Source organism: Nerophis lumbriciformis, linkage group LG13, assembly GCF_033978685.3.
Source record: "Nerophis lumbriciformis linkage group LG13, RoL_Nlum_v2.1, whole genome shotgun sequence".
Taxonomy (NCBI): Eukaryota; Metazoa; Chordata; class Actinopteri; order Syngnathiformes; family Syngnathidae; genus Nerophis; species Nerophis lumbriciformis.
This window is the reverse complement of record NC_084560.2, coordinates 36,336,272-36,359,842: the sequence shown is the minus strand read 5'-3', so window position 1 is coordinate 36,359,842 and position 23,571 is coordinate 36,336,272.

The window sequence follows — 23,571 nt, the reverse complement described above, 5'->3', positions numbered from 1 at the left end:
ACTATTATGTGTCCAATGTGTCGACAACAAATACTGTGTGTCCAATGTGTCGACAACAAATACTGTGTGTCCAATGTGTCGACAACAACTATTGTGTATCCAATGTGTCGACAACAAATACTGTGTGTCCAATGTGTCGACAACAAATACTGTGTGTCCAATGTGTCGACATCAAATACTGTGTCCAATGTGTCGACAACAACTATTGTGTATCCAATGTGTCGACAACAAATACTGTGTGTCCAATGTGTCGACAACAAATACTGTGTGTCCAATGTGTCGACATCAAAGACTGTGTGTCCAATGTGTCGACATCAAATACTGTGTCCAATGTGTCGACAACAACTATTGTGTATCCAATGTGTCGACAACAAATACTGTGTGTCCAATGTGTCGACAACAAATACTGTGTGTCCAATGTGTCGACAACAACTATTATGTGTCCAATGTGTCGACAACAAATACTGTGTGTCCAATGTGTCGACAACAAATACTGTGTGTCCAATGTGTCGACAACAACTATTGTTTATCCAATGTGTCGACAACAAATACTGTGTGTCCAATGTGTCGACAACAAATACTGTGTGTCCAATGTGTCGACAACAAATACTGTGTGTCCAATGTGTCGACATCAAGACTGTGTGTCCAATGTGTCGACATCAAATACTGTGTCCAATGTGTCGACAACAACTATTGTGTATCCAATGTGTCGACAACAAATACTGTGTGTCCAATGTGTCGACAACAAATACTGTGTGTCCAATGTGTCGACAACAAATACTGTGTGTCCAATGTGTCGACAACAAATACTGTGTGTCCAATGTGTCGACATCAAAGACTGTGTGTCCAATGTGTCGACATCAAATACTGTGTCCAATGTGTCGACAACAACTATTGTGTATCCAATGTGTCGACAACAAATACTGTGTCCAATGTGTCGACAACAACTATTATGTGTCCAATGTGTCGACAACAAATACTGTGTGTCCAATGTGTCGACAACAAATACTGTGTCCAATGTGTCGACATCAAAGACTGTGTGTCCAATGTGTCGACATCAAATACTGTGTCCAATGTGTCGACAACAACTATTGTGTATCCAATGTGTCGACAACAAATACTGTGTGTCCAATGTGTCGACAACAACTATTATGTGTCCAATGTGTCGACAACAAATACTGTGTGTCCAATGTGTCGACAACAAATACTGTGTCCAATGTGTCGACATCAAAGACTGTGTGTCCAATGTGTCGACATCAAATACTGTGTCCAATGTGTCGACAACAACTATTGTGTATCCAATGTGTCGACAACAAATACTGTGTGTCCAATGTGTCGACAACAACTATTATGTGTCCAATGTGTCGACAACAAATACTGTGTCCAATGTGTCGACAACAAATACTGTGTGTCCAATGTGTCGACAACAACTATTGTTTATCCAATGTGTCGACAACAAATACTGTGTGTCCAATGTGTCGACAACAACTATTGTGTATCCAATGTGTCGACAACAAATACTGTGTGTCCAATGTGTCGACAACAAATACTGTGTGTCCAATGTGTCGACATCAAAGACTGTGTGTCCAATGTGTCGACATCAAATACTGTGTCCAATGTGTCGACAACAACTATTGTGTATCCAATGTGTCGACAACAAATACTGTGTGTCCAATGTGTCGACAACAAATACTGTGTGTCCAATGTGTCGACAACAACTATTATGTGTCCAATGTGTCGACAACAAATACTGTGTGTCCAATGTGTCGACAACAAATACTGTGTGTCCAATGTGTCGACAACAACTATTGTTTATCCAATGTGTCGACAACAAATACTGTGTGTCCAATGTGTCGACAACAAATACTGTGTGTCCAATGTGTCGACATCAAAGACTGTGTGTCCAATGTGTCGACATCAAATACTGTGTCCAATGTGTCGACATCAAAGACTGTGTGTCCAATGTGTCGACATCAAATACTGTGTCCAATGTGTCGACAACAACTATTGTGTATCCAATGTGTCGACAACAAATACTGTGTGTCCAATGTGTCGACAACAACTATTATGTGTCCAATGTGTCGACAACAAATACTGTGTGTCCAATGTGTCGACAACAAATACTGTGTGTCCAATGTGTCGACAACAACTATTGTTTATCCAATGTGTCGACAACAAATACTGTGTGTCCAATGTGTCGACAACAACTATTGTGTATCCAATGTGTCGACAACAAATACTGTGTGTCCAATGTGTCGACAACAACTATTATGTGTCCAATGTGTCGACAACAAATACTGTGTGTCCAATGTGTCGACAACAAATACTGTGTGTCCAATGTGTCGACAACAACTATTGTTTAGCCAATGTGTCGACAACAAATACTGTGTGTCCAATGTGTCGACAACAACTATTGTGTATCCAATGTGTCGACAACAAATACTGTGTGTCCAATGTGTCGACAACAAATACTGTGTGTCCAATGTGTCGACATCAAAGACTGTGTGTCCAATGTGTCGACATCAAATACTGTGTCCAATGTGTCGACAACAACTATTGTGTATCCAATGTGTCGACAACAAATACTGTGTGTCCAATGTGTCGACAACAAATACTGTGTGTCCAATGTGTCGACAACAACTATTATGTGTCCAATGTGTCGACAACAAATACTGTGTGTCCAATGTGTCGACAACAAATACTGTGTGTCCAATGTGTCGACAACAACTATTGTGTATCCAATGTGTCGACAACAAATACTGTGTGTCCAATGTGTCGACAACAAATACTGTGTGTCCAATGTGTCGACATCAAATACTGTGTCCAATGTGTCGACAACAACTATTGTGTATCCAATGTGTCGACAACAAATACTGTGTGTCCAATGTGTCGACAACAAATACTGTGTGTCCAATGTGTCGACATCAAAGACTGTGTGTCCAATGTGTCGACATCAAATACTGTGTCCAATGTGTCGACAACAACTATTGTGTATCCAATGTGTCGACAACAAATACTGTGTGTCCAATGTGTCGACAACAAATACTGTGTGTCCAATGTGTCGACAACAACTATTATGTGTCCAATGTGTCGACAACAAATACTGTGTGTCCAATGTGTCGACAACAAATACTGTGTGTCCAATGTGTCGACAACAACTATTGTTTATCCAATGTGTCGACAACAAATACTGTGTGTCCAATGTGTCGACAACAAATACTGTGTGTCCAATGTGTCGACATCAAAGACTGTGTGTCCAATGTGTCGACATCAAAGACTGTGTGTCCAATGTGTCGACATCAAATACTGTGTCCAATGTGTCGACAACAACTATTGTGTATCCAATGTGTCGACAACAAATACTGTGTGTCCAATGTGTCGACAACAAATACTGTGTGTCCAATGTGTCGACAACAACTATTGTTTATCCAATGTGTCGACAACAAATACTGTGTGTCCAATGTGTCGACAACAACTATTGTGTATCCAATGTGTCGACAACAAATACTGTGTGTCCAATGTGTCGACAACAAATACTGTGTGTCCAATGTGCCGACAACAACTATTGTTTATCCAATGTGTCGACAACAAATACTGTGTGTCCAATGTGCCGACAACAACTATTGTTTATCCAATGTGTCGACAACAAATACTGTGTGTCCAATGTGTCGACAACAACTATTGTGTATCCAATGTGTCGACAACAAATACTGTGTGTCCAATGTGTCGACAACAAATACTGTGTGTCCAATGTGTCGACAACAAATACTGTGTGTCCAATGTGTCGACATCAAATACTGTGTCCAATGTGTCGACAACAACTATTGTGTATCCAATGTGTCGACAACAAATACTGTGTGTCCAATGTGTCGACAACAAATACTGTGTGTCCAATGTGTCGACATCAAAGACTGTGTGTCCAATGTGTCGACATCAAATACTGTGTCCAATGTGTCGACAACAACTATTGTGTATCCAATGTGTCGACAACAAATACTGTGTGTCCAATGTGTCGACAACAAATACTGTGTGTCCAATGTGTCGACAACAACTATTATGTGTCCAATGTGTCGACAACAAATACTGTGTGTCCAATGTGTCGACAACAAATACTGTGTGTCCAATGTGTCGACAACAACTATTGTTTATCCAATGTGTCGACAACAAATACTGTGTGTCCAATGTGTCGACAACAAATACTGTGTGTCCAATGTGTCGACAACAAATACTGTGTGTCCAATGTGTCGACATCAAGACTGTGTGTCCAATGTGTCGACATCAAATACTGTGTCCAATGTGTCGACAACAACTATTGTGTATCCAATGTGTCGACAACAAATACTGTGTGTCCAATGTGTCGACAACAAATACTGTGTGTCCAATGTGTCGACAACAAATACTGTGTGTCCAATGTGTCGACAACAAATACTGTGTGTCCAATGTGTCGACATCAAAGACTGTGTGTCCAATGTGTCGACATCAAATACTGTGTCCAATGTGTCGACAACAACTATTGTGTATCCAATGTGTCGACAACAAATACTGTGTCCAATGTGTCGACAACAACTATTATGTGTCCAATGTGTCGACAACAAATACTGTGTGTCCAATGTGTCGACAACAAATACTGTGTCCAATGTGTCGACATCAAAGACTGTGTGTCCAATGTGTCGACATCAAATACTGTGTCCAATGTGTCGACAACAACTATTGTGTATCCAATGTGTCGACAACAAATACTGTGTGTCCAATGTGTCGACAACAACTATTATGTGTCCAATGTGTCGACAACAAATACTGTGTGTCCAATGTGTCGACAACAAATACTGTGTCCAATGTGTCGACATCAAAGACTGTGTGTCCAATGTGTCGACATCAAATACTGTGTCCAATGTGTCGACAACAACTATTGTGTATCCAATGTGTCGACAACAAATACTGTGTGTCCAATGTGTCGACAACAACTATTATGTGTCCAATGTGTCGACAACAAATACTGTGTGTCCAATGTGTCGACAACAAATACTGTGTGTCCAATGTGTCGACAACAACTATTGTTTATCCAATGTGTCGACAACAAATACTGTGTGTCCAATGTGTCGACAACAACTATTGTGTATCCAATGTGTCGACAACAAATACTGTGTGTCCAATGTGTCGACAACAAATACTGTGTGTCCAATGTGTCGACATCAAAGACTGTGTGTCCAATGTGTCGACATCAAATACTGTGTCCAATGTGTCGACAACAACTATTGTGTATCCAATGTGTCGACAACAAATACTGTGTGTCCAATGTGTCGACAACAAATACTGTGTGTCCAATGTGTCGACAACAACTATTATGTGTCCAATGTGTCGACAACAAATACTGTGTGTCCAATGTGTCGACAACAAATACTGTGTGTCCAATGTGTCGACAACAACTATTGTTTATCCAATGTGTCGACAACAAATACTGTGTGTCCAATGTGTCGACAACAAATACTGTGTGTCCAATGTGTCGACATCAAAGACTGTGTGTCCAATGTGTCGACATCAAATACTGTGTCCAATGTGTCGACATCAAAGACTGTGTGTCCAATGTGTCGACATCAAATACTGTGTCCAATGTGTCGACAACAACTATTGTGTATCCAATGTGTCGACAACAAATACTGTGTGTCCAATGTGTCGACAACAACTATTATGTGTCCAATGTGTCGACAACAAATACTGTGTGTCCAATGTGTCGACAACAAATACTGTGTGTCCAATGTGTCGACAACAACTATTGTTTATCCAATGTGTCGACAACAAATACTGTGTGTCCAATGTGTCGACAACAACTATTGTGTATCCAATGTGTCGACAACAAATACTGTGTGTCCAATGTGTCGACAACAAATACTGTGTGTCCAATGTGTCGACATCAAAGACTGTGTGTCCAATGTGTCGACATCAAATACTGTGTCCAATGTGTCGACAACAACTATTGTGTATCCAATGTGTCGACAACAAATACTGTGTGTCCAATGTGTCGACAACAACTATTATGTGTCCAATGTGTCGACAACAAATACTGTGTGTCCAATGTGTCGACAACAAATACTGTGTGTCCAATGTGTCGACAACAACTATTGTTTAGCCAATGTGTCGACAACAAATACTGTGTGTCCAATGTGTCGACAACAACTATTGTGTATCCAATGTGTCGACAACAAATACTGTGTGTCCAATGTGTCGACAACAAATACTGTGTGTCCAATGTGTCGACATCAAAGACTGTGTGTCCAATGTGTCGACATCAAATACTGTGTCCAATGTGTCGACAACAACTATTGTGTATCCAATGTGTCGACAACAAATACTGTGTGTCCAATGTGTCGACAACAAATACTGTGTGTCCAATGTGTCGACAACAACTATTATGTGTCCAATGTGTCGACAACAAATACTGTGTGTCCAATGTGTCGACAACAAATACTGTGTGTCCAATGTGTCGACAACAACTATTGTGTATCCAATGTGTCGACAACAAATACTGTGTGTCCAATGTGTCGACAACAAATACTGTGTGTCCAATGTGTCGACATCAAATACTGTGTCCAATGTGTCGACAACAACTATTGTGTATCCAATGTGTCGACAACAAATACTGTGTGTCCAATGTGTCGACAACAAATACTGTGTGTCCAATGTGTCGACATCAAAGACTGTGTGTCCAATGTGTCGACATCAAATACTGTGTCCAATGTGTCGACAACAACTATTGTGTATCCAATGTGTCGACAACAAATACTGTGTGTCCAATGTGTCGACAACAAATACTGTGTGTCCAATGTGTCGACAACAACTATTATGTGTCCAATGTGTCGACAACAAATACTGTGTGTCCAATGTGTCGACAACAAATACTGTGTGTCCAATGTGTCGACAACAACTATTGTTTATCCAATGTGTCGACAACAAATACTGTGTGTCCAATGTGTCGACAACAAATACTGTGTGTCCAATGTGTCGACATCAAAGACTGTGTGTCCAATGTGTCGACATCAAAGACTGTGTGTCCAATGTGTCGACATCAAATACTGTGTCCAATGTGTCGACAACAACTATTGTGTATCCAATGTGTCGACAACAAATACTGTGTGTCCAATGTGTCGACAACAAATACTGTGTGTCCAATGTGTCGACAACAACTATTGTTTATCCAATGTGTCGACAACAAATACTGTGTGTCCAATGTGTCGACAACAACTATTGTGTATCCAATGTGTCGACAACAAATACTGTGTGTCCAATGTGTCGACAACAAATACTGTGTGTCCAATGTGCCGACAACAACTATTGTTTATCCAATGTGTCGACAACAAATACTGTGTGTCCAATGTGTCGACAACAACTATTGTGTATCCAATGTGTCGACAACAAATACTGTGTGTCCAATGTGTCGACAACAAATACTGTGTGTCCAATGTGTCGACAACAACTATTGTTTATCCAATGTGTCGACAACAAATACTGTGTGTCCAATGTGTCGACAACAACTATTGTGTATCCAATGTGTCGACAACAAATACTGTGTGTCCAATGTGTCGACAACAAATACTGTGTGTCCAATGTGCCGACAACAACTATTGTTTATCCAATGTGTCGACAACAAATACTGTGTGTCCAATGTGTCGACAACAACTATTGTGTATCCAATGTGTCGACAACAAATACTGTGTGTCCAATGTGTCGACAACAAATACTGTGTGTCCAATGTGTCGACATCAAAGACTGTGTGTCCAATGTGTCGACATCAAATACTGTGTCCAATGTGTCGACAACAACTATTGTGTATCCAATGTGTCGACAACAAATACTGTGTGTCCAATGTGTCGACAACAACTATTATGTGTCCAATGTGTCGACAACAAATACTGTGTGTCCAATGTGTCGACAACAAATACTGTGTGTCCAATGTGTCGACAACAACTATTGTTTAGCCAATGTGTCGACAACAAATACTGTGTGTCCAATGTGTCGACAACAACTATTGTGTATCCAATGTGTCGACAACAAATACTGTGTGTCCAATGTGTCGACAACAAATACTGTGTGTCCAATGTGTCGACATCAAAGACTGTGTGTCCAATGTGTCGACATCAAATACTGTGTCCAATGTGTCGACAACAACTATTGTGTATCCAATGTGTCGACAACAAATACTGTGTGTCCAATGTGTCGACAACAAATACTGTGTGTCCAATGTGTCGACAACAACTATTATGTGTCCAATGTGTCGACAACAAATACTGTGTGTCCAATGTGTCGACAACAAATACTGTGTGTCCAATGTGTCGACAACAACTATTGTGTATCCAATGTGTCGACAATAAATACTGTGTGTCCAATGTGTCGACAACAAATACTGTGTGTCCAATGTGTCGACAACAACTATTGTGTATCCAATGTGTCGACAACAAATACTGTGTGTCCAATGTGTCGACAACAAATACTGTGTGTCCAATGTGTCGACATCAAATTCTGTGTCCAATGTGTCGACAACAACTATTGTGTATCCAATGTGTCGACAACAAATACTGTGTGTCCAATGTGTCGACAACAAATACTGTGTGTCCAATGTGTCGACAACAACTATTATGTGTCCAATGTGTCGACAACAAATACTGTGTGTCCAATGTGTCGACAACAAATACTGTCTGTCCAATGTGTCGACAACAAATACTGTGTGTCCAATGTGTCGACAACAACTATTGTTTATCCAATGTGTCGACAACAAATACTGTGTGTCCAATGTGTCGACAACAACAATTGTGTATCCAATGTGTCGACAACAAATACTGTGTGTCCAATGTGTCGACAACAACTATTGTGTATCCAATTTGTCGACAACAAATACTGTGTGTCCAATGTGTCAACAAATATTGGGTATCCAATGTGTCGACAACAACTATTGTGTATCCAATGGGTGGACGACAATTATTGTGTATCTAATGTGTTGACAACAACTATTGTCTATCCAATGGGTGGACGACAACTATTGTGTATCCAATGGGTCGACAACAACTATTGTGTATCCAATGGGTCGACAACAACTATTGTGTATCCAATGGGTCAACAAATATCGGGTATCCAATGTGTCGACAACAACTATTGTGTATCCAATGGGTGGACGACAATTATTGTGTATCTAATGTGTTGACAACAATTGTTGTGTATCCAATGTGTCGACAACAATTGTTGTGTATCCAATGTGTCGACAACAAATATTGTGTATCCAATGTGTCAACAACAATTATCCAAAGTGTCGACAACATTTATTGGTTATCCAATGTGTTGACAACAATTATTGGGTATCCAATGTGTAGACAACAAATATTGAGTATCCAATGTGTCGACAACAAATTTTGTGTATCCAATGTGTCAACAACAATTATCCAATGTATCGACAACAATTATTGGGTATCCAATGTGTTGACAACAATTATTGGGTATCCAATGTGTATACAACAAATATTGTGTATCCAATATGTCGACAACAAATATTGAGTATCCAATGTGTCGACAACAAATATTGTGTATCCAATGTGTCAACAACAATTATCCAATGTGTCGACAACAATTATTGGGTATCCAATGTGTTGACAACAATTATTGGGTATCCAATGTGTATACAACAATATTGTGTATCCAATATGTAGACAACAAATATTGAGTATCCAATGTGTCGACAACAAATATTGTGTATCCAATGTGTCAACAACAATTATCCAATGTGTCGACAACAATTATTGGGTATCCAATGTGTTGACAACAATTATTGGGTATCCAATGTGTAGACAACAAATATTGTGTATCCAATATGTAGACAACAAATATTGTGTATCCAATGTGTCAACAACAATTATCCAATGTGGCGACAGCAATTATTGGGTATCCAATGTGTTGACAACAATTATTGGGTATCCAATGTGTAGACAACAAATATTGTGTATCCAATATGTAGACAACAAATATTGAGTATCCAATGTGTCGACAACAAATATTGAGTATCCAATGTGTCGACAACAATTGTTGTGTATCTAATGTGTCGACAAAAATTATTGTGTATCCAATGTGTCGACAAAAATTATTTTGTATCCAATGTGTCGACAACAATTGTTGTGTACCCAAAGTGTCGACAACAATTGTTGTGTATCCAATGTGTCAACAACAAATATTGTGTATCCAATGGGTCAACAACAAATGTGTATCCAATGTGTCAACAAATATTCGGTATCCAATGGGTTGACAACAAATATTGGGTATCCAATGTGTCGACAACAATTGTTGTGCATCCAATGTGTCGACAACAAATATTGTGTATCCAATGTGTCAACAACAATTATCCAATGTGTCGACAACAATTATTGGGTATCCAATGTGTCGACAACAATTATTGGGTATCCAATGTGTTGACAACAATTATTGGGTATCCAATGTGTAGACAACAAATATTGAGTATACAATGTGTCGACAACAATTATTGTGTATCAAATGTGTCGACAACAACATTTTGTGTATCCAATGTGTCAACAACAATTATCCAATGTGTCGACAACAATTATTGGGTATCCAATGTGTTGACAACAATTATTGGGTATCCAATGTGTAGACAACAACTATTGTGTATCCAATATCTGGACAACAAATATTGAGTATCTAATGTGTCCACAACAATTATTGTGTATCCAATGTGTCGACAACAATTATTGTGTATCAAATGTGTCGACAACAAATTGTGTGTATCCAATGTGTCAACAACAATTAACCAATGTGTCGACAACAACTATTGGGTATTCAATGTGTTGACAACAATTATTGGGTATCCAATGTGTAGACAACAAATATTGTGTATCCAATATGTAGACAACAAATATTGAGTATCCAATGTGTCGACAACAAATATTGTGTATCCAATGTGTCAACAACAATTATCCAATGTGGCGACAGCAATTATTGGGTATCCAATGTGTAGACAACAAATATTGTGTATCCAATATGTAGACAACAAATATTGAGTATCCAATGTGTCGACAACAAATTTTGTGTATCCAATGTGTCAACAACAATTGTCCAATATGGTGACAGCAATTATTGGGTATCCAATGTGTTGACAACAATTATTGGGTATCCAATGTGTATCAATCAATCAATCAATCTTTATTTATATAGCCCTAAATCACAAGTGTCTCAAAGGGCTGCACAAGCCACAACGACATCCTCGGTACAAAGCCCACATACGGGCAAGGAAAACTCACCCCAGTGGGACGTCGATGTGAATGACTATGAGAAACCTTGGAGAGGACCGCATATGTGGGTAACCCCCCCCCTCTAGGGGAGACCGAAAGCAATGGATGTCGAGTGGGTCTGACATAATATTGTGAGAGTCCAGTCCATAGTGGATCCAACATAATAGTAAGAGTCCAGTCCATAGTGGGGCCAGCAGGACACCATCCCGAGCGGAGACGGGTCAGCAGCGTAGAGATGTTCCCAGCCGATGCACAGGCGAGCGGTCCACCCCGGGTCCCGACTCTGGACAGCCAGCACTTCATCCATGGCCACCGGACCTGTGCCCCCCCCTCAAGGAAAAGGGGAGCAGAGGAGAAAAGAAAAGAAACGGCAGATCAACTGGTCTAACAGGGGGGCTATTTAAAGGCTAGAGTATACAAATGAGTTTTAAGATGGGACTTAAATGCTTCTACTGAGGCAGCATCTCTAATTGTTACCGGGAGGGCATTCCATAGTACTGGAGCCCGAATAGAAAACGCTCTATAGCCCGCAGACTTTTTTTGGGCTCTGGGAATCACTAATAAGCCGGAGTTCTTTGAACGCAGATTTCTTGCCGGGACATATGGTACAATGCAATCGACAAGATAGGACGGAGCTAGACCGTGTAGTATTTTATACGTAAGTAGTAAAACCTTAAAGTCACATCCTAAGTGCACAGGAAGCCAGTGCAGGTGAGACTGTATAGGCGTAATATGATCAAACTTTCTTGTTCTTGTCAAAAGTCTAGCAGCCGCATTTTGTACCAACTGTAATTTTTTAATGCTAGACATAGGGAGACCCGAAAATAATACGTTACAGTAGTCGAGACGAGACGTAACGAACGCATGAATAATGATCTCAGCGTCGCTAGTGGATAAAATAGAACGAATTTTAGCGATATTACGGAGATGGAAGAAGGCCGTTTTAGTAACACTCTTAATGTGTGATTCAAACGAGAGAGTTGGGTCGAAGATAATACCCAGATTCTTTACTGATTCGCCTTGTGTAATTGTTTGGTTGTCAAATGTTAAGGTGGTATTATTAAATAAATGTCGGTGTTTAGCAGGACCGATAATCAGCATTTCCGTTTTCTTGGCGTTGAGTTGCAAGAAGTTAGCGGACATCCATTGTTTAATTTCATTAAGACACGCCTCCAGCTGACTACAATCCGGCGTGTTGGTCAGCTTTAGGGGCATGTAGAGTTGGGTGTCATCAGCATAACAATGAAAGCTAACACCGTATTTGCGTATGATGTCGCCTAGCGGCAGCATATAAATACTAAAGAGTGCAGGGCCAAGAACCGAACCCTGAGGAACTCCGCACGTTACCTTAACATAGGTCACATTATTATGGGAGACGCATTGCATCCTGTCAGTAAGATAAGAGTTAAACCACGACAAAGCTAAGTCTGACATACCAATACGTGTTTTGATACGCTCTAATAAAATATTATGATCGACGGTATCGAAAGCAGCGCTAAGATCAAGAAGCAGCAACATAGATGACGCATCAGAATCCATCGTTAGCAGTAGATCATTAGTCATTTTTGCGAGGGCTGTCTCCGTAGAGTGATTTGCCCTGAAACCGGATTGAAAAGGTTCACAGAGATTGTTAGACACTAAGTGTTCATTTAGCTGCTGTGCGACAATTTTTTCGAGGATTTTCGAAATAAAGGGAAGGTGGGACACCGGTCGGTAGTTTACCATGAGGTCAGGATCGAGGTTAGGTCTTTTGAGCAGAGGATGAATAACCGCTTTCTTGAATGCTAGGGGAACAGTGCCAGAGGAAAGTGATAAGTTTACAATATTTAGCACTGATGGACCTAATAATACAAAAAGCTCCTTGATAAGTTTCCCAGGAAGTAGGTCAAGTAAACATGTTGTTTGTTTTATCCCACTTACACGCTGTAATAGTTCCTCTAATGTTATTTCATCAAAAAGAGAGAGACTATTTTGTATTGCAGTATCCGTCGTAGATACAGTTGTATCTGTGTTCATAGAACCCAGTTGTAGCTGGGATGCGTTGTCTTTAATCTCCTTTCTAATGAGTTCAATTTTCTTATTAAAGAAATTCATAAAGTCATCTGCCGAGTGGGTGGAGCTATTGGGAGGAGTCCCTTGTTGGGCTAGCGATGCTACTGTACTAAACAAAAATTTAGGGTCGTTTTTGTTGAGGCGGATGAGATTTGAGTAATATTTAGCTTTAGCTAAGGTAAGCATGCGTTTATACGATATTAAACTATCACTCCATGCTTGATGGAAAACCTCAAGCTTGGTCGCGCGCCATTTGCGTTCCAACTTTCTACATGATAATTTATGAGCTCTGGTTTCCTCTGTAAACCATGGGGTGCGCCTTTTAGGGGTCCTTTTTTGTTTTAGCGGTGCTATACTATCAATGGTTTTGCGCAGGGCATTGTCAAAGTTGTTAGTGAGGTTATCAATAGAGCCGACATAATTTGGGAATGGTGCCATTACCGAAGGCAGTAGGTCAGCAAGAGTCATCGTTGTGGCGGCATTAATGTAGACAACAAATATTGTGTATCCAATATGTAGACAACAAATATTGAGTATCCAATGTGTCGACAACAAGTATTGTGTATTCAATGTGTCAACAACAAATATTGTGAACCCAATGTGTCGACAACAAATATTGTGTATCCAATGTGTCAACAACAAATAGCGTGTATCCAATGTGTCGACAACACATATTGTGTATCCAATGTGTCGACAACAAATACTGTGTATCCAATGTGTCGACAACAAATACTGTGTATCCAATGTGTCGACAACAAATACTGTGTATCCAATGTGTCAACAAATATTGTGTATCCAATGTGTCGACAACAAATACTGTGTATCCAATGTGTCAACAAATATTGTGTATCCAATGTGTCGACAACAATTATTGTGTATCCAATGTGTCGACAACAATTACTATGTATACAATGTGTCGACAACAATTGTTGAAGAAACGTCAATCGTCAACACAACTTCTGGAGCTTCTGTTTCTTCATGCTGTTAACTATCTGTCTGGCTGCACACGCTGGAAACAAGTAGTATAATAATGAATTAAGTCTCAGAGGAATATAAGCACTTTCTGAGCAAACCTGCGCACTTCCATGTCCGGACCCTTCCTTTAACGCGAGATGCACCCAGGAGGTCTGGGATAAAAAGCGTTCTGGTGAGTTTGGAACAAACATCGGCTTCCACGGTGCCGTTTTAGCAGACGTGTGAAAGTGTCTGCCAAAAGCGCCGGGACTTAAGAGGCACACCAGCGAGGAGAAAATCCTCCCCAGGGCCTCTTCAAAGTCCCTCTGGAAGCCAGGGGAGGATTTTGTCTTCTTTAGTCTGGGGGGGGGGGGGCTTGGAAGTCCAAATCTGACCAGGTAAAAAAGTTGCTTCTGTCGTCAGAGCGACGGCGGTTCCGCGTCACGCCTGCTTTAACCATCCCAGAGCGCGTGGGTGGCGTCGGCATCTACGCAGCTTTACTGACTAATGAATAAAACAACAAAAGTGCACGTTGCCAAACAACCTTGTCTCTTTTTCTTTTTTTCTCCCGCTTGATTCTTTGCTCTCCATCGCGCCGTGAAACAACACCCCCCCCCGCCTTGGCTCCGCAGAGCCTGTAATTAACGACGGCGGCCTGGGAGATCGGCGGTGCAGTCACCACCACGCTGCTTTTCATCGTCAGAATAGATGCCAGGTGAAAGAATTTCAGTCTTTTAGGTTATTAGAGTTACCGGCGGGGGTTTAACATACCTGCAATTAAAGAGTCACTATTATTCCTCTCAAAGCCTTTTCATTCCCACTTCGTCACAAGACAAACTTTTCTTTGAGAACTTTTCAATAATGATCCTCGAGAACTAGGGCAGTGAATCTTTGGGCACCGCACCATCCGATTCTGGGGGGGTAACGATTCGATTCTCGATTCAAAATCAATACTTTTTTTGAATAACATTGGGTGCCAGTTCTATGATGAACTACATTCCTCCATAAAAGACATCAACAGCTTTTTTCTAACAGACAAAACAAATCCAGTTGTAATTTTTATTTTTTTTAGAAATTAAAAATTGCTACAAATAATCGCGATTCATTTTATGTTGATTTGATTAAAAAAAAAAAAAAATAAATAAAATAAAACAAAATAAAAATTAATTATATCAAGGTGCTAATTACAGCAGTTTTTAAAGGCCTACTGAAACCCACTACTACCGACCACGCAGTCTGATAGTTTATATATCAATGATGAAATCTTAACATTGCAACACATGCCAAAAAAGTGCAATTTTACATTTTGCGCAAAATATCCTGCTGAAAACGTCTCAGTATGATGACGCCTGCGTGTGACGTCACGGCTTGTAGAGGACATTTTGGGACAGCATGGTGGCCAGCTATTAAGTCGTCGGTTTTCATCGCAAAATTCCACAGTATTCTGGACATCTGTGTTGGTGAATCTTTTGCAATTTGTTCAATGAACAACGGAGACAGCAAAGAAGAAAGCTGTAGGTGGGAAGCGGTGTATTGCGGCAACACAAATACAGCCAGTGTTTCATTGTTTACATTCCCGAAAGATGACAGTCAAGCTTTACCATTGGCCTGTGGAGAACTGGGACAACAGAGACTCTTACCAGGAGGACTTTGAGTTGGATACGCAGACGCGGTACCGCGAGTACGCTTGCAGCTGCGGCTTCCAAACATTTGATCGCTTGCCCGTACGTGCGTGCCGCTATGTGCATGTCACGTACGTAACTTTGGGGACTTTGGGGAAATATATGTGCTGCATGAACTTTGGGGAGGTGAACGGTACTTTGGGCTGTGGGATTGAGTGTGTTGTGCAGGTGTTTGAGTTGTATTAGTGGGTTATATGGACGGGAGAGGGGAGGTGTTTGTTGTGCGGGATTAATTTGTGGCATATTAAATATAAGCCTGGTTGTGTTGTGGCTAATAGAGTATATATATATCTTGTGTTTATTTACTGTATTAGTCATTCCCAGCTGAATATCAGGTCCCACCCGCCTCTCACAGCATCTTCCCTATCTGAATCGCTCCCACTGCCCTCTAGTCCTTCACTCTCACTTTCCTCATCCACAAATCTTTCATCCTCGCTCAAATTAATGGAGAAATCGTCGCTTTCTCGGTCCGAATCGCTCTCGCTGCTGGTGGCCATGATTGTAAACAATGTGCAGATGTGAGGAGCTCCACAACCTGTGACGTCACGCTACTCGTCTGCTACTTCCGGTACAGGCAAGGCTTTTTTATCAGCGACCAAAAGTTGCGAACTTTATCGTCGATGTTCTCTACTAAATCCTTTCAGCAAAAATATGGCAATATCGCGAAATGATCAAGTATGACACATAGAATGGACCTGCTATCCCCGTTTAAATAAGAAAATCGCATTTCAGTAGGCCTTTAAAATGGTATATTTAGGGTAATGAATAATTATAATAAATATGACAGAAAATAAATAAATAAACAAAATAATCGTGATTAATTCGAAAAAATATTTTTTTAAAACCCCTAAATGATAAATGGGTTGTACTTTTATAGCGCTTTTCTACCTTTTTTTGGTATGGTAGAATATAGGTACATATGATGTAAATATGGTAGATTATAGGTACATATGATGTAAGTGTGGTATACTACAAGTGTGTAGACCATTAGTAGATATGATGTGAATGTGTTAAATTAGAGATGTGTAGACCATTAAATATGATGTAAATATGGTAGATTATAGGTACATATAATGTAAATATAGTAGATTATAGGTAGATATGATGCAAATGTGGTATACCACAGGCGTGTAGACCATTTGTATATAAAATGTAAATGTAGACTATTAAACATTATTTATATATGGTAGATTATAGGTATATATGATGTAAATGTGGTATATTAGAGGTGTGTAGACCATTAAATATGATGTAAATATGGTAGATTATAGGTACATATGATGTACATGTGGTATACCACAGGCGTGTAGACCATTAGTATATATGATGTAAATGTGGTACGTTAGAGGTATGTAGACTATTAAACATTATTTAAATATGGTAGACAATAGGTACATAGGATGTAAATATGGTAGATATACATATGATGTAAAAGTGGTACGGTAGACGTGTGTAGACCATTACATACACTGTAAATATGGTGTATTTTAGGTACATCCATCCATTTTCTACTGCATGTCCCTCTCAGAGTCGTGGGGGGTGCTGGAGTTGGAATCGTGAACACGGCAAATGTGACAGTACGTTTCCAATTTTGTATTTTCTTTGCCCAAATCATGTCGATGTGAACCTCCAAAAAAATATATTTGAATGCAGTTTTACACTTTTAATAACTCAAGGCCGACCTTGGCTCAAGGTCACTCTCTCCGCGGATAGGAGAAGCTCGCAAGCGTCGTCAAATGTCGGGATTCTGAAGTGAGTTTTTGGCGCAGCGCGGACTCTCCCGGTGGAGGCCCGCAGGTGAATTGAGTTTGAGACCCCGTGTGAAAAAACGAAACATGCAGACACTGTTTGATGAGGACCGTGAATGTACCGTTTCAGGAGCAATTAAGGTGGTCTCCATTTAATTATTCACAGAGAACAGAGTGAAACCCTGGCACAATGTGTGAAACTATTACCAATGTGATGAAAATATTTCATATTTCAGTTTGAACAACTAGCACATACGCTTATTAGGATTCTTTTTTCTTGTTGGAGCTGTCATGCACAAGTGAATGTACAGATATTTAGAGGTGGACATTATGGACGTACTGGATCGACCAGCCATAGAAAATGATGACTCAGCAGGCTTGATGGATGTTTATATCAGGTAAACGTGGTATATTAGGTGTGTAGACCATTAAATATGATGCAAATATAGTTTATGAGGGTTACATACAATGTAGATATGGTCCAATATCGGTTTGTAGACCATTAAATATAATGTAAATATGGTAAATTATAGGAACATATAATGCAGCTGCGATAGGCTCCAGCACCGAACGGGACAAGCGGTAGAAAATGGATTGATGGATATAATGTATATTTGTTTATATTAGGTGTGTAGACCATTAAATATGATGTAAATATAGTTTATGAGGGTTACATACAATGTAGATATGGTCCAATATCGGTTTGTAGACCATTAAATATAATGTAAATATGGTAGATTATAGGAACATATAATGTACATTTGTTTATATTAGGTGTGTAGACCATTAACTATGATGTAAATATGGTAGAATGATGTAAATGTGGTATATCAGAGGTGTGTAGATCATTAAATATCATGTAAATATAGTAGAATATAGGTACATATGATGTAAATGTGGTATATTAGAGGTGCGTGGACCTTTAAATATGATGTAAATATGGTAGATTATAGGTACATATGATGTACATGTGGTCTATTAGGTGTGTAGACCATTAAATATGATGTAAATATGGTAGAATATCGGTACATATGATGTAAATGTGGTATATTAGAGGTGCGTGGACCTTTAAATATGATGTAAATATGGTAGATTATAGTTACATATGATGTACATGTGGTCTATTAGGTGTGTAGACCATTAAATATGATGTAAATATGGTAGAATATCGGTACATATGATGTAAATGTGGTATATTAGAGGTGCGTGGACCTAGATTATAGGTACATATGATGTAAATGTGGTATATCAGAGGTGTGTAGACCATTAAATATGATGTAAATATGGTAGACTATAGATACATATGATGTACATGTGGTCTACTAGGTGTGTAGACCATTAAATATGATGTAAATATGGTAGAATATAGGTACATATGATGTAAATGTGGTATATTAGAGGTGCGTGGACCTTTAAATATGATGTAAATATGGTAGACTATAGATACATATGATGTACATGTGGTCTATTAGGTGTGTAGACCATTAAATATGATGTAAATATGGTAGATTATAGGTACATATGATGTAAATATGGTAGAATACAGGTACATATGATGTATATATGGTATACTAGAGGTGCGTGGACCTTTAAATATCATGTAAATATGGTAGATTATAGTTACATATGATGTAAATGTGGTATATCAGGTGTGTAGACCATCAAATATGATGTAAATATGGTAGAATATAGGTACATATGATGTAAATGTGGTATATCAGAGGTGTGTAGACCATTAAATATGATGTAAATATGGTAGAATATAGGTACATATGATGTAAATATGGTATATTAGAGGTGTGTAGACCATTAAAAATGATGTAATTATGGTAGAATATAGGTACATATGATGTAAATATAGTATATTAGGTGTGTAGACCATTAAATATGATGTAAATATGGTAGATTATAGGTACATATGATGTAAATGTGGTCTATTAGGTGTGTAGACCATTAAATATGATGTAAATATGGTATACTCGAGGTGTGTATGTGACGGGACAGCGGGAGAAGAAGACGGCAGAGAAGCGATGATGTCGCCAGTTGTCAGCGTGCACAATGTGTGTGTGCGGTGTGTGATTAATACAAAGATATGTCGTGTGACTATGTGTGAGTATTACCTGTGCGTGGTTACCAGAGGGTGTTGAGATCCAGGCAGAAGTCCAATGAGGGCAAAGTAGGAGGAAAGGCGGGTGGTCGAAACGTCGTGGTCAGTGGGCAGGCGTGAGGTCGAAATCCAGGAAGGCAAGAGGGAGTCCAAAGGGGGTGCAGGGAGACGAGACACACAACTCAACGACGGGAAGCTGGAGGACGACACAACACGAGAGAAAATGAACACGACGAGAAGGGAGCACAGGGAGAGAGAATGCACATGCGAGAAAAGCTGGATACGTGTGGGCGTACTGTACTAGGTACGAGTAGCTACGTTCTGGCACCGGATCTCAGGCTGCGCTGGCTTATGAAAGCTGATCGCTCATCACGGGCAGGTGCGCTGATTGCAGATCTTGTACCTACTCAGTGGCCTAGTGGTTAGAGTGTCCGCCCTGAGATCGGTATGTTGTGAGTTCAAACCCAAAGACGATAAAAATGAGACCCGTTACCTCCCTGCTTGGCACTCAGCATCAAGGGTTGGAATTGGGGGTTAAATCACCAAAATGATTCCCGGGCGCGGCCACTGCTGCTGCCCACTGCTCCCCTCACCTCCCAGGGGGTGATCAAGAGGATGGCTCAAATGCTGAGGACGAATTTCACCACACGACAATCATTGGTGCTTTAACTTTGACTTAACTTCTGCGGCCGCGCGGAGAGGGAATGCCCGTGGGCGTGGCCCGCGGTGCGCTCGTCAGGGCACACAGCAGGAGAAGCAGCAGCAGGAGTGTGACCCATAACAGTGTAGACCAGGGGTAGGGAACCTATGGCTCTCGAGCCAGATGTGGCTCCTTTGATGACTGCATCTGGCTCTCGGAAAAATCTTATCTGACATTGCCTAACACGATAAGTAATGAATAATTCCGCAGTGTTAAAAATAACCACGTACCAACCAGACTACAAAGCCATCAGCAAAACCATGCAGCACCAGAAGTCGCATTAATGGTAAGAAGCAATGTATTTATTATTGGTTACCTTAAGAATAACAATGTTATTAAAAAGAATAAGAGACTTATACTCTAAAAATGTTGGTCTTAATTAAAAATGCAGGCATTTAAGTTGTATTCAGTGTTAAAAAATATTAAATGGCTCTCACGGAAATACTTTTTTTTTTAAATATTTGGCTTTCATGGCTCTCTTAGCCAAAAAGGTTCACGACCCCTGGTGTAGACCATTAAATATCATGTACAAACCCCGTTTCCATATGAGTTGGGAAATGGTGTTCGATGTAAATATAAACGGAATACAATGATTTGCAAATCCTTTTCAACCCATATTCAATTGAATGCGCTACAAAGACAAGATATTTGATGTTCAAACTCATAAACTTTATTTTTTTTTTTTGCAAATAATAATTAACTTAGAATTTCATGGCTGCAACACGTGCCAAAGTAGTTGGGAAAGGGCATGTTCACCACTGTGTTACATGGCCTTTCCTTTTAACAACACTCAGTAAACGTTTGGGAACTGAGGAGACACATTTTTTAAGCTTTTCAGGCGGAATTCTTTCCCATTCTTGCTTGATGTACAGCTTAAGTTGTTCAACAGTCCGGGGGTCTCCGTTGTGGTATTTTAGGCTTCATAATGCGCCACACATTTTCAATGGGAGACAGGTCTGGACTACAGGCAGGCCAGTCTAGTACCTGCACTCTTTTACTATGAAGCCACGTTGATGTAACACGTGGCTTGGCATTGTCTTGCTGAAATAAGCAGGGGCGTCCATGGTAACGTTGCTTGGATGGCAACATATGTTGCTCCAAAACCTGTATGTACCTTTCAGCATTAATGGCGCCTTCACAGATGTGTAAGTTACCCATGTCTTGGGCACTAATACACCCCCATACCATCACAGATGCTGGCTTTTCAACTTTGCGCTTATAACAATCCGGATGGTTCTTTTCCTCTTTGGTCCGGAGGACACTACGTCCACAGTTTCCAAAAACAATTTGAAATGTGGACTCCTCAGACCACAGAACACTTTTCCACTTTGTATCAGTCCATCTTAGATGAGCTCAGGCCCAGCGAAGCCGACGGCGTTTCTGGGTGTTGTTGATAAACGGTTTTCGCCTTGCATAGGAGAGTTTAACTTCCACTTACAGATGTAGCGACCAACTGTAGTTACTAACAGTGGGTTTCTGAAGTGGTTCTGAGCCCATGTGGTGATATCCTTTACACACTGATGTCGCTTGTTGATGCAGCACAGCCTGAGGGATCGAAGGTCACACGGGCTTAGCTGCTTACGTGCAGTGATTTCTCCAGATTCTCTGAACCCTTTGATGATATTACGGACCGTAGATGGTGAAATCCCTAAATTCCTTGCAATAGCTGGTTGAGAAAGGTTTTTCTTCAACTGTTCAACAATTTGCTCACGCATTTGTTGACAAAGTGGTGACCCTCGCCCCATCCTTGTTTGTGAATGACTGAGCATTTCATGGAATCTACTTTTATACCCAATCATGGCACCCACCTGTTCCCAAGTGGGATGTTCCAAACAAGTGTTTGATGAGCATTCCTCAACTTTATCAGTATTTATTGCCACCTTTCCCAACTTCTCTGTCACGTGTTGTTGGCATCAAATTCTAAAGTTAATGATTATTTGCACACACAAAAAAAAATGTTTATCAGTTTGAACATCAAATATGTTGTCTTTGTAGCATATTCAACTGAATATGGGTTGAAAATGATTTGCAAATCATTGTATTCCGTTTATATTTACATCTAACACAATTTCCCAACTCATATGGAAACGGGGTTTGTAAATGTCGCCTTGTTTTATGTGTACGTGGAACAATGTCTACACTGTTTATGTTTTATGTGTACCTGGAACAAAGTCTACACTGTTTTGTTATTTTCAGGCTGAACTGTGACCGGTCCTTCCAAAACCTGCAAGTAGTTTAATGAGGTGGATGGCAGAAAGGAGGAGAAGAAGAGCGAGGGCTGTTTAGATCTCGACCTCGGCGCCGGTCGCAGCGAGATGTTGACTCAGCGGAGTCCGCCGAGAGACACGGCTCCTCTAATTAATTCAACACATTCTTTAAAGAGCGTCCTCTGGAGTGGAGCGCCGCCTCGCTTCTGACGCCAGGCGCCCCTCTGCGGGGGCCATATCAGCCGGCGCAGCCGGAGCCCGTCTTCAGATAACTACTGGGGCGGTCCCTCCTGCTTCACGCTCCGTTTCTGATTTGTTTTAAGTCCTCTCCCACACGGCAAGACAAACATGGACTCTTATTTGCAGATGACTAATATTGGCTGGGAGAGGTTAACCAGCCCAAAAAAACACTTCATCAAGAGGGATCTTGATCTCGTGAAGTGTAATAATCACACACAGGTTGGACAAAACTTCTTGATATTTGTCCCAGTCCACATAATAATATTCACTTTTCACCTTTTTGTAGAAGCCAAACCATATGAGGAACCGTGTACACTTCCTGGCCTGTACTGCAGGGCAATGTTCCCTCTAATTTTTTATGTTTATGAGCAAACGCACAAAGTCCCTGAGCATTCAGTGGAGCCATACTTGCCAACCTTGAGACCTCCGATTTCGGGAGGTGGGGGGTGGGGGCGTGGTCATTGGTGGGGCAGGGCGTGGTTAAGAGGGGAGGAGTATATTGACAACTAGAATTCACCAAGTCAAGTATTTCATATATATATATATATATATATATATATATATATATATATATATATATATATATATATATGTATATA